General features: G+C 41.5%; 1 long non-coding RNA gene across 1 annotated transcript in view; it reads right to left on the minus strand.

Annotated features, from left to right (window-relative positions):
* Window positions 1-4,766, minus strand: part of LOC144769769 (uncharacterized) — a 68,774-nt gene extending 64,008 nt beyond the window's left edge. Inside the window, exon 1 of the long non-coding RNA XR_013598751.1 lies at window positions 4,679-4,766. This is a non-coding gene — a long non-coding RNA (uncharacterized LOC144769769). The remainder of the gene's footprint in view (window positions 1-4,678) is intronic.
* Window positions 4,767-10,722: the final 5,956 nt, after the last annotated feature.

Consider the following 10,722-nt stretch of genomic DNA (forward strand, 5'->3'; position numbering starts at 1 on the left):
AGCAGCAGTGCTACATAATACATATTTTGCATGTTTGCACATGCACACACATTGTGCATATTGGAAGGCAGGCAAACATGTCTTCCAAACCACTTGCATAACGAAAGTTGAGGGGGCCCCCCTGCAAGGTGCATGAAGGGGCCCCCTTTCCGGATTGAATCCAGAGCTCTCAGGACTGACTACTGTGCTGAAGGAATGAAAAGAAAAAACAAAGCCTACGGAATAGTTATATACCTAACTGATTATGAGAATAGATACCTTTAATTATCCATTCTTGGCTTAGTCATTTTCACCACAACTTAATTAGGAACAATTTTAAACAATAGAGTTTCTCCAACTGGGCAGCCAAAACTAATAAAGCCCATGTATAAGGTTTAACTATTTCTTGTAATTTAAACCATATTTCTCCATAAGTACTGGTATCTCACATTTAACAAAAATATACACAATTTATACATATATACAAAACCAACAAGATGTATACATTTACACATATATAAAATTTTCTTAGAACCAAACTAAAGGTTATTTTGCCCAACTTATTTTACAAAAGGATTTTTATCTACAATTAATCAAAAAAACATTCCTTCTTTTCTGATCACCAAAACAAAACATTCACAAAAAAGAGTGTTCAAGGTTAACAGTTTTTAACCTCTATCCATCTAGCACTCCTTAAAAATTCTTATTTCATCATCTTGGTCAAAAAGATTTTGTGTTTGTATTGGTGCCTTCAACAAACTGTGTCGGCGCGTTTCAGCCTCTTTACACAATGAAAAGAAAAAACAAAGCCTACGGAATAGTTATATACCTAACTGATTAGGAGAATAGATACCTTTAATTATCCATTCTTGGGTTAGTCATTTTCACCACAACTTAATTAGGAACAATTTTAAACAATAGAATTTCTCCAACTGGGCAGCCAAAACAAATAAAGCCCATGTATAAGGTTTAACTATTTCTTTTAATTTAAACCATATTTCTCCATAAGTACTGTTATCTCCCATTTCACAAAAATATACACAATTTATACATATATACAAAACCAACACATATATAAAATTTTCTTAGAAACAAACTAAAGGTTCATTTGCCCAACTTATTTAACAAAAGGATGTTTATCTACAATTAATCAAAAAAACATTCCTTCTTTTCTGATTACCAAAACAAAACAATCACAAAAAAGAGTGTTCAAGGTTAACAGTTTTTAACCTCTATCCATCTAGCACTCCTTAAAAATTCTTATTTCATCATCTCGGTCAAAAAGTTTTTGTGTTTGTATTGGTGCTTTCAACAAACTGTGTCGACGCGTTTCAGCCTCTCAGAATCTCTAAACCACAACTTTTCTTAGAAACAATTCACCACATAGTTCCCCCTCTCATAATATGCTGTTGCCTTGGTCTGGCAAACCAGCAGTGCTACATAATACATATTTTGCATGTTTGCACATGCACACACATTGTGCATATTGGAAGGCAGGCAAACATGTCTTCCAAACCACTTGCATAACGAAAGTTGAGGGGGCCCCCTGCAAGGTGCATGAAGGTGCCCCCTTTCTGGATTGAATCCAGAGCTCTCAGGACTGACTATTGTGCTGAAGGGGCCCCCTGAAGCCTGGGGGCCACCCGCACAGCGGGGTATGCTGTGTTTGGAACAGTGACGTAACACAGGCCCCCGCATCCCCCGCAAGTGGTTTGGAAGACATGTTTGCTTGCTTTCCAATATGCATATGCGTTCATATATTTATGCAAATGCTGAACACCGTCACTTGATTCAGGATTTTCTAACACATCTTCCGTCTGCAGTTGGCCTCAGTCGTAGGACATCACTCAGGACTTTCGAGGCCAGCCTTAGCCAAAGTCTTATTTTTGCAGGTGTTCTGTCCTTTTCCAGTGTTATTTTAGGAGTGAATTTCTAAATTTCTGTTAGTACTTTATCGCACCATAGCCATCTGGCAGGTCTTCTTATGCGCCTAGGACTACTACTGATGATGGGTCACTCTCATCCACCATATAAAACTACTTATTTCTTAGTTGCCCATTACACTTGTAGTCTTTGATTGCTGTGGATCTGCCTACACTAGGTAGTGGCCTTGGGTTGAATCACTATACATTCCGGAGTACATTCTAACCCACGGGAACAGCTTTGGTGCATGTTGTTGGCAAGTGAAACCATTGGGAGGAAGGAGATTTCTCAGATGTGAAGGACTTCTACTTCATTGCTTTCAATCAGAAACATTTTAGAAGCAAAGATACCAAACCAAAATTTCAGACATGTGCTTTGAACAGTTTTTATTGCCATTCAAATAAAACTCATGTGCTACGCTATCCTCACTTATAGCTGGCCGACATTATATTTTAGTGAACTGTTCCCCATACATTAGGCTAATGAAGGAAATGGTAAAAAATATTGTTTTCAGTTTTGTGGACTCCACCCCTTATTATGTCAAACTGGCTGATTCTACACATTTGGCTTAAGTGAGAGCCTAGCTTTTCATCCTTTCTTCAATAACAAAAGCATAAGCACAATAAGAGTGCTATTACACTTAGGGCTGCAAAGAGAGGTCAGTTCTGTGGCTTGAGGCTCTTGCAAACGAACTAATTATCCCGGTCATCAACACATTTACAATTACTTCACCATTTCAGGCTGCTTAGATCTGTATATCTCAGGACAATAGATGATGTATATTGCAGGATTGAATTTGCGAAGATTCAGACACTGTGTTTATTGGAACAGAGGATCCCATGGTCTCTTCAGTTACCAACCCCAGGTCTTTCAACATGTTTTTTGGTATACCACCATTTCTAGATAGAGACAGTCATTCATCTCAGAGACTCCCTATTGGAGAAGGGCTGAATGCTCCACTTAGATCTCCGAGATGAATATCTTTCAACCCAGATCACATTTCTAACAGACAATTCCTGCAATTTCAGTGAGGAAACACATATTTCTGGTTCAAAATCCTCCCATGTACCCTCTCTTCACCGCCCTGGTAGTAAACCAAAGACATGACACCCCTCATTACCCATTTAAGGCTAAACAGGGCGAGGCTCATATCTCACACGGACGATTTTCTTCTTCAAGCTCAGGGCAGGGATGTAATATTATCTCAACTAACATGCTTCCTCAATTTCCTTCAGAATTTTGTTTTTCTAATAAATAGAGTCAGCTCTTTTAATTCTTTCAAAACAAATTGGAGTTTTTTTATTATCTGATTGACTCAAAGAAATCAGTTCTTCAGTTTCCCAAGAGAAAATCTCTCTAATAAAAAAAGAGATAAGTCAAATTTTAGTGATGTCCACTCTATCTCTCAGCATCCTCACACGGATTGTAGTTCTACTAGCCTCTTCAATACAGGCGATCTTTATGAAGCCTCTTCACTATCATCATCACTAACATCACCATTTAGGGAGGAGCCTCCTGTTTGTTATGTTATGTTATGTTATATTAAGTTTATATAGCGCACGGCTACTCTAAAAGAGTGTCCCGGCGCTTTCCACAGGCAGCTCGATGTAGAATAACACAACAAGGAATAACAAATACAAAGAAAAAAAGAGAAAAACCCACCAGAAAAAGCCTAGAGATTAAAAAGCCAAGTCTTCAGGCTCTTCCTGAACTGAAGCAGATTGGAGGTGCTGCGAAGCGCCAGCGGAAGCGAGTTCCACAGCTGGGGGGCCTTGAAGCTGAGGGAGCGCCCCCCAGTGCGGGCCTTCCTCACACGCGGGACCACAGCATTAAAGAGAGATTCGGACCGCAGTGAGCGGGCTGGGCGATATAAGGCCAATCTTCGCTGCAGGTATCCAGCACCTAAACCAAACAATTTCTTCTCTCTTCAGCACCCTGGCGCTTCACCAACAACGTAAGCCCCCTCATTACTCACTTAAGAGAACAGGGTATGAGGCTTATTGCTTACATGGACACTTTTCTTCTTCTAGCTCTGGATAGCGATCTACCATTGTCTCAACTTTCAAGCTTCCGCAATCGTCTTTAGAATTTTGCTTTTCTAATAGATTCTAATCTGTTTTAATTCTTTCAAAACAAATGGGAGTTTTTTTGGTTTTCATATAGCCTCTGGGAAATCGATTCTTCAGCTTCCCCAAGAAAAAATATCAATAATAAAAAAAGAGATTTGGCAGATTTTAACAATGGCTACTGTATCTCTCAGACTCTGGATAGAGATCTACCATTGTCTCAACTATCAAGCTTCCTCAATCGTCTTTAGAATTTTGCTTTTCTAATAGATTCTAATCTGTTTTAATTCTTTCAAAATAAATGGTTTTCATATTGCCTCTGGGAAATCGATTCTTCAGCTTCCCCAAGAAAAAATCTCAATAATAAAAAAAGAGATTTGGCAGATTTTAACAATGGCTACTGTATCTCTCAGACTCCTCGCACGGATTGTAGGTCTACTGGCCTCTTCAATACAGGCATACATTCCGAGGCCTCTTCACTATTTGTCATGAAAAGATCATCATGTGACTAATTTCCTTTTCAAGAGATGTGAAACAAATATATCACCTGGTAAAAGATACTTTGTTAACTAAATAACACATGTTATCTAAATGTTTCCAACCGCCAATTTGTATGCATGATTAAACATGTGCCAAGAATGTGATAGGAGCCTATTTAAAACCCGCCCATCATCCTTTCAGTGCTTCTCTTCTTCTGATGCGACTCTTACCTGATTCCGTGTCCCCTTCGGATCCATTCAGCATCAGGCATCCGGCTGGCATCCTCGCTCGCCCGGCGCTTTCCTGCTGATTTCCAGGCATCCTCCTTCTCCGCTGGACTTCCGCCGGAGGCTTCTTCTTTCCACTTCCTGTGGAGAGAAAAGAAAATATCAACACATCGTTACCAGGCAACAAATCGTGAGCTTTCATTTGACAATAGCTAAACCAACTTGTACCGGTAAGCTAAACATCGCGTTATTATTTTCAACAAATCAAACTTGGCAAAGACTTTGTTAAATTCACGAGCGTTTCAAGAAAACTATATTTAGACGCTCGAGTGCATTCCTCCGAACAATTATTTATGCTTGAGGGCACTCTTCTCAACTTGATTTCTCTTGACGCTCGAGTGCCTTCTTTCCACAGAACTTGTTCAAGCGCTTGCTTGCTTATTAATGACTTTGGAATTCCTTTAAGACTGAGCAGAGGAAACTGCAAGACAGTATTGTGGAAATCTCTGGAATAAGAATCAAATAGAAAAAACTCAAGAAAGGCTAAGTTAAGCCAAATGTTATTTTACTGAGTCTGTGAATAGCTAAGCAAACCATATTGCTTTATTTTCTTGTGTTGTTGTTTATTATCATTTCAGAACCCCTTTTGGAGCCTTAGACAAGTATATTCAATGGTACAGAAAATTATTTCTTGCACATGATAGTTGTGAATAATAAGTATATTGTGATGTAATATTGAATAAGCTTAATATGTGTTTATTCTAGAAAAGTCAGACCAAAGAATAATGTGGGAAAGCTCTCCATGAATACATTAAAAGAAAAGCAGGAGCCCTGGTCAGTTAGTATGGTATGTTAACTATTGAATACTTAGGGTTGAAATAATTGTGCATTCAAAAGACTGGAAAGTTATTAGTATTTTATTGTTTCTCCTAGGGTACCACAATCTTGGTCAAGACAAGTATCCCAATTCCCAATTCCCTGAGAGGCATCCACAAGAAGTACCCCTGGCGCCCGACGGTGTTTGTCTCTTTTTCTCTCATCCCATTCCCTCCTTCCCTTGTGGTTCATTTGGAAACAGTGAGTCATTCATTATCTCGCTGGTTTCAACTGATTCTCAGGGGAGTAGGGAACAAGCAACATCACGAAAGGAACTAAACGGAGTTCAGGTGAGAGTTTTATTGACACTATTATCATCGCCAACATCATCCATTTAGAGAGAACAAAGTCAAGACCATGAGCAGAACTAACCAAAAGTTTCTTTTTAAAAGAAAGTTCTGCCTTAAAACAAAATGTCAGTACAAACTGAGTACCTTCCAGGCAATCTACATATAAAAGCAGAATGGTGCTCCATGAATCTTTGAGATGTAAGCATTTGGCGTCATCATCCTACAGTTTTCAGAAAGCTTGTTTCTACATTTAGACTCTTTTCAATGGATCTATTTGCATCTTGATTAATACCTCAACTTCCCTCTTTTTACAGTTGCATAATATGCGCAACACGACAGTCCTCTCAACCAGGTGCATAAGTCACATGTGAGTGAAGTCGTGACTCTTGCAAACTTCAGTCCGCTAATGGGAAAAGCTTTTCCCATTAGCGGACTGAAGTTTGCAAGAGTCACGACTATACGATTAATCCCCATCTCTACGTGATTAAGCACCTACGTGAGAGGATTAAAACGAACATCCTTCACTCCCATGTGACTTATGCACCTGGTTGAGAGGACTGTCGTGTTGCGCATATTATTGTCTTGATAAAGACCCACAGCGACTGAAAAGATTGGCGCGTTCAGGGTCGAACGTCGACATTATTCCCAGGCCATATAAACTTGGAGCCTCCAACAAATTGGAAAGAAATTAAAGAGTCCCAAGATTGTATTAGTTGTTGGTTTTATGAAATAATTTGTATATAAATGTATATTTTCTTGTATGAAATTTGAACTAATTTTGTTGCTCACAAGTCCATTATTTATGATTGTCACTTGTTTTTGCATTGTATTTGATATACTGACAGTTATTGTAGATAAATGTATAGAAATGACGCATTGATTTATAAAAACATGATAAAGACACTACAAATCAGTATTTAGATTTATTATATAATTTTTCTTTCTAAGAGATTTGTTACAGAATTCTAGAGGGTTTTTGTTGGTTCTATCAGGAGAAGTGTATAAAGGAAACTGTTTGGACAATTTACATGTGGCTAAAACCTGACAGAACCACTATTGTTTAAACTATATATTACCCAGGTTCTGAGGGACACAGGGTTAACCCCGTTGCTTGTATAAAGCTATTTCTGTTGAGGCTATGGTTTAACAAGCATAATATAAGCCTCTAGTCTTGCAATAAAATGGAGATGTTCTTAGCTTTAGTGAAATACATTTTAATAAAGATATAGAGGCAAATATCCCTCCGCACATGAGAATTTAACCCTCACTTGTATCACTGTAGCGCCTACTGGCTCCACGACCCATTAAACTTAAAATGGATTTTCATTAGAGTAATGCCCCTAGTGCCAACTGTCGCTTCATACAAGATCAAATTAATTCTGATCTGAAGATTTCTCTAACTGTGTGACTTACCTTTTCGCACAGGTAGCACGTGCAACTTGCTAAATACTTCTTTGTTTCTGATGGCTTTTACAAATATTCTACTTACTGTTCCTCTGTTTTCAAAACTTTTGATCTGCTCCCGTGAAGAACTGGAATAACCCACTTACTGGGTCTCGGCGGCGGGGAAACCGCCCAAGTCTTCCATACCTTCCATACTTAGTAAAAGGAGACACAGGAGCCTTTGTCTGCTGGAGGAACCCAGATTTATTCCATAGCCCGGGCTATGGAACAGAGTCCCAAGCAAGTCAAAGACAAGACAGAGGAGGCTGCTACTTCACTGTGTAGCTTACAAGCCTTTTATACTTTTTCATCCCAGTCTGTTGGCTGTTAGTTCATCGTTTAATCAAGGCAGTGTTTGCAGTTGATAACCAGATCCAGACGACGTTTGTAGATGGTGACCTGGTCAAGGCTTGGTACACAAATCATTGTTCACTCAGGCTTTGATCAAGGCTCAGTCTTTACAGGTCATTGTTCAATTGCCCTGATCAAAGCCCGGTCTTTCAAGTCATTGTTTAATCACCCTGATCAAGGTCCAGCAGTCAGACCATTGTCCTGATCACGGTGTCAAGGATGTTTACCAGGTTGGGAGCAGGTGATGGAAAACAAATGATTTACTCAGTGTGTGAGTGTCTTGTGACTTTTAGTTGAACTGCAAAGAACAGGGGGGTTGGGTGTGTGAAAGTTCCTGGGCAGAAATGCAGGCTGCACGATGGTGTTTGTCGTGTCAATTAGAATTTGCTCAGGCATCAGCAGAAATGACCAGGTGGGTCGTGTGGAAGTGTTTGACATGAGATGGCAATAAAAAAAACAATGGACTCCCGGTACAAATGATGCCGATCAGAAGAACACTTTCCTCAGACCCTCCTTTTGCCATTGAGTGGCAAATACTTTAAGAAATGTCAATGTTCATAAGGCCATCAGTTTCTTGTTGGAGCATCATCATCATATTGGTGTTGTGAATGTTAGAGGGTGGAGGCTTGACGGTCTAGACACACATTGTATAGAGCACTGGCAGACACTGAAAGCACAAACAGCAGGAGACAAGGACAGTTACTCCCAAGGCAAGGAAGATAAGGATTTTCCACCCCCACTGGGAAAGGAGGCCCCAGATCCAGCCTGTGAGGGATCAGTTGCCTTCATCCAGATGAATTTCGGAAGAAAGGCGATGCAGACGTTGGATGGCATCGTACACTGTTGGTGCGTTGTCTGGGATGTACACGCAGCAGCTGGAACCGATCAATTTACACACACCCCCACGATCAGCAAGGATGACATCTAGGACCATCCTGTTCTGAAGAGTTATGAGGTGGTCCGCCTGTAGCTCTGCTGTGATGTTGGAGATGGCACCAGCTGTTACTGTGATGGTGGCTTCAAGGACCCTGGTCAGTCCTCGTACAGCCCGACTGTTGGCCATGGAGTCCCAGAAAGGAAGGAAACCCTTAAAGAAGTCCCCGGTTTCCTGGCCTGCTCTTTCCTCTGCTGATATGACGCCCCTACATGAGCGCCGCAGAGCGCCACTCATTGAAAGGTGGTAACCTCCATGGGTAGAATACGTTGGTGGAAGGAGGAAGGCTAGATAGCAGGTATCAGACCAGTTACAGGGGAGCCAAGTGTAGGCGGCAGTGCCACAGATGAAATGGGTGTTGGGGGATGCCACCAGCTTCGGAGGAGATGTAGAGTTTAAAGTTTTTGTGATATCGCACGTACTGGTACCAACTTTCTTAGTCCCTAGGCCATGAATGCAGACACAGCCTTGCACATTTATAACATTCACAGTGTCTCGTTCATCAGGCAGTATTCTTCTTGTGCGGAATCTGAAAAATGTTTGTTGATTAGTCGAGGTGAATACTACCATCTCACCGAGTTCATCTGGTGGTAGTAGCATTGTGGATGAGCTGGTCGGGCAAAAAGGAGCATTGGCCTGGCCGGATCTGTTCCATCAGAAGTCATCTCGAAATGTTCCAAGGGCAGAATTGGTAGTACCATTGACACTGTTGGCCTCCTGCATCAACATCCACCATGCAGGACAAGACCCAGAGATGGAAAAGGGGTAGGGAAAGAATGGGACAGGGTGTATCATGGAATGCGGCATCAGTCCACACACCCAGCAGTTGGAAGTGTTCATGATCAGCTGGTGACGATGCAACTTTTGGATGAAGGTGTTGTTGAAGAAATCGGCATGGCGGGGTAATTTGTGGGCTGGTAATGTGTAATACTGGTGTTCTGCAGGAGTTGGGGTAGGAGTTGGTGAGGTAACAGGATGGTAGATTAGTAACAGCCAACCGAGGATAGACAGGATGAGAGAGACAAACAGCGTCACCACGGTGACCATGAAGCATTTACTATGTCGGAGGTTGACATCTTGTTTCTGGAGTCGGGTGTTTTGGACGGCGGCCCTTGTGCTAAGCCAGGGACCTCTAGTGGCTGTCTGTGATTGGTGGTTGCTTCACTGGTAGCAGGTGCCAAGGGCCCTTATGGCTTACCTCAGTCTGACACACCAGCACTACTCTCAGAGTACTTTGGCGGTAGTGATAGCGGTGCAGTCTTTGACGGGGTAGGCCTCCACCCATCGGCTTAATGTACTGACCACCACTAGGATCTAAGGTGGCTGAAAAATAGGCACATGGGCGATGGTGACCTCCGAACATCTGGGTCAAGACAGCGCATGCATAGCCATCTGTCTCATGTACAAGAAGAAAAAATGGTTTGTTATAATCAGGAGTACCGAGGACTGGAGCAGTACACAGGGACTTTTTTAAATCTTGGAAGGCCTGTTCATGCTCTCTAGTCCATGGAAAGGAGCTGTCTGATATGTCTTTGGTGGTGAGGGCAAGGAGAGGTTTGACCATGGCTGATAAATTGGAAATCCACTGTCTATAGTATGATGTTAGACCTACGAAGGCTCGCACCTGCTTCTGTGTTCGTGGAGCCCTCATAGCATTAATAATGGCTACACGATCAGCGGTGAGCTGCCTTCCCTCTTTCGAGCGGAGATGACCTAAATAGGTCACTTCTCTTGACAAAACTGAAGCTTTTTCAAAGAGACTTTGTGATTATGGAGGGCAAGGTGGTGTAAAAAACAGAGAGTAGATTCTTTACATGCTGGGGCAGAATTTGCAGCAATGAGGAGGTCATCTACATATTGTAATAGTGGGGAATTATCAGGGAGTTCCAAGGAATCTAGTTGACTTTTTAGGGCTTGACTATAGATACTGGGGCTCTCGGTGAAACCTTGAGGGGCGCGGCAGAATCTAACAATCCGCCCACCAAGGGAAAAACCAAAAAAATGTCTGCAGTCAGGATGTATAGGAATGCTGAAAAAAGCATTCTTCAGGTCTATGACAGAAAAGTGCGTGGCATCAGAAGGGACCATCGTTATTCGTTAAGAGGGCTGTATCCCAGCTAATGACAGTTTCCGGCAAAAGTGTTTTCATTATT

The sequence above is a fragment of the Lissotriton helveticus genome, chromosome 1_1 (assembly GCF_964261635.1).
Source record: "Lissotriton helveticus chromosome 1_1, aLisHel1.1, whole genome shotgun sequence".
NCBI classification, from domain to species: Eukaryota; Metazoa; Chordata; class Amphibia; order Caudata; family Salamandridae; genus Lissotriton; species Lissotriton helveticus.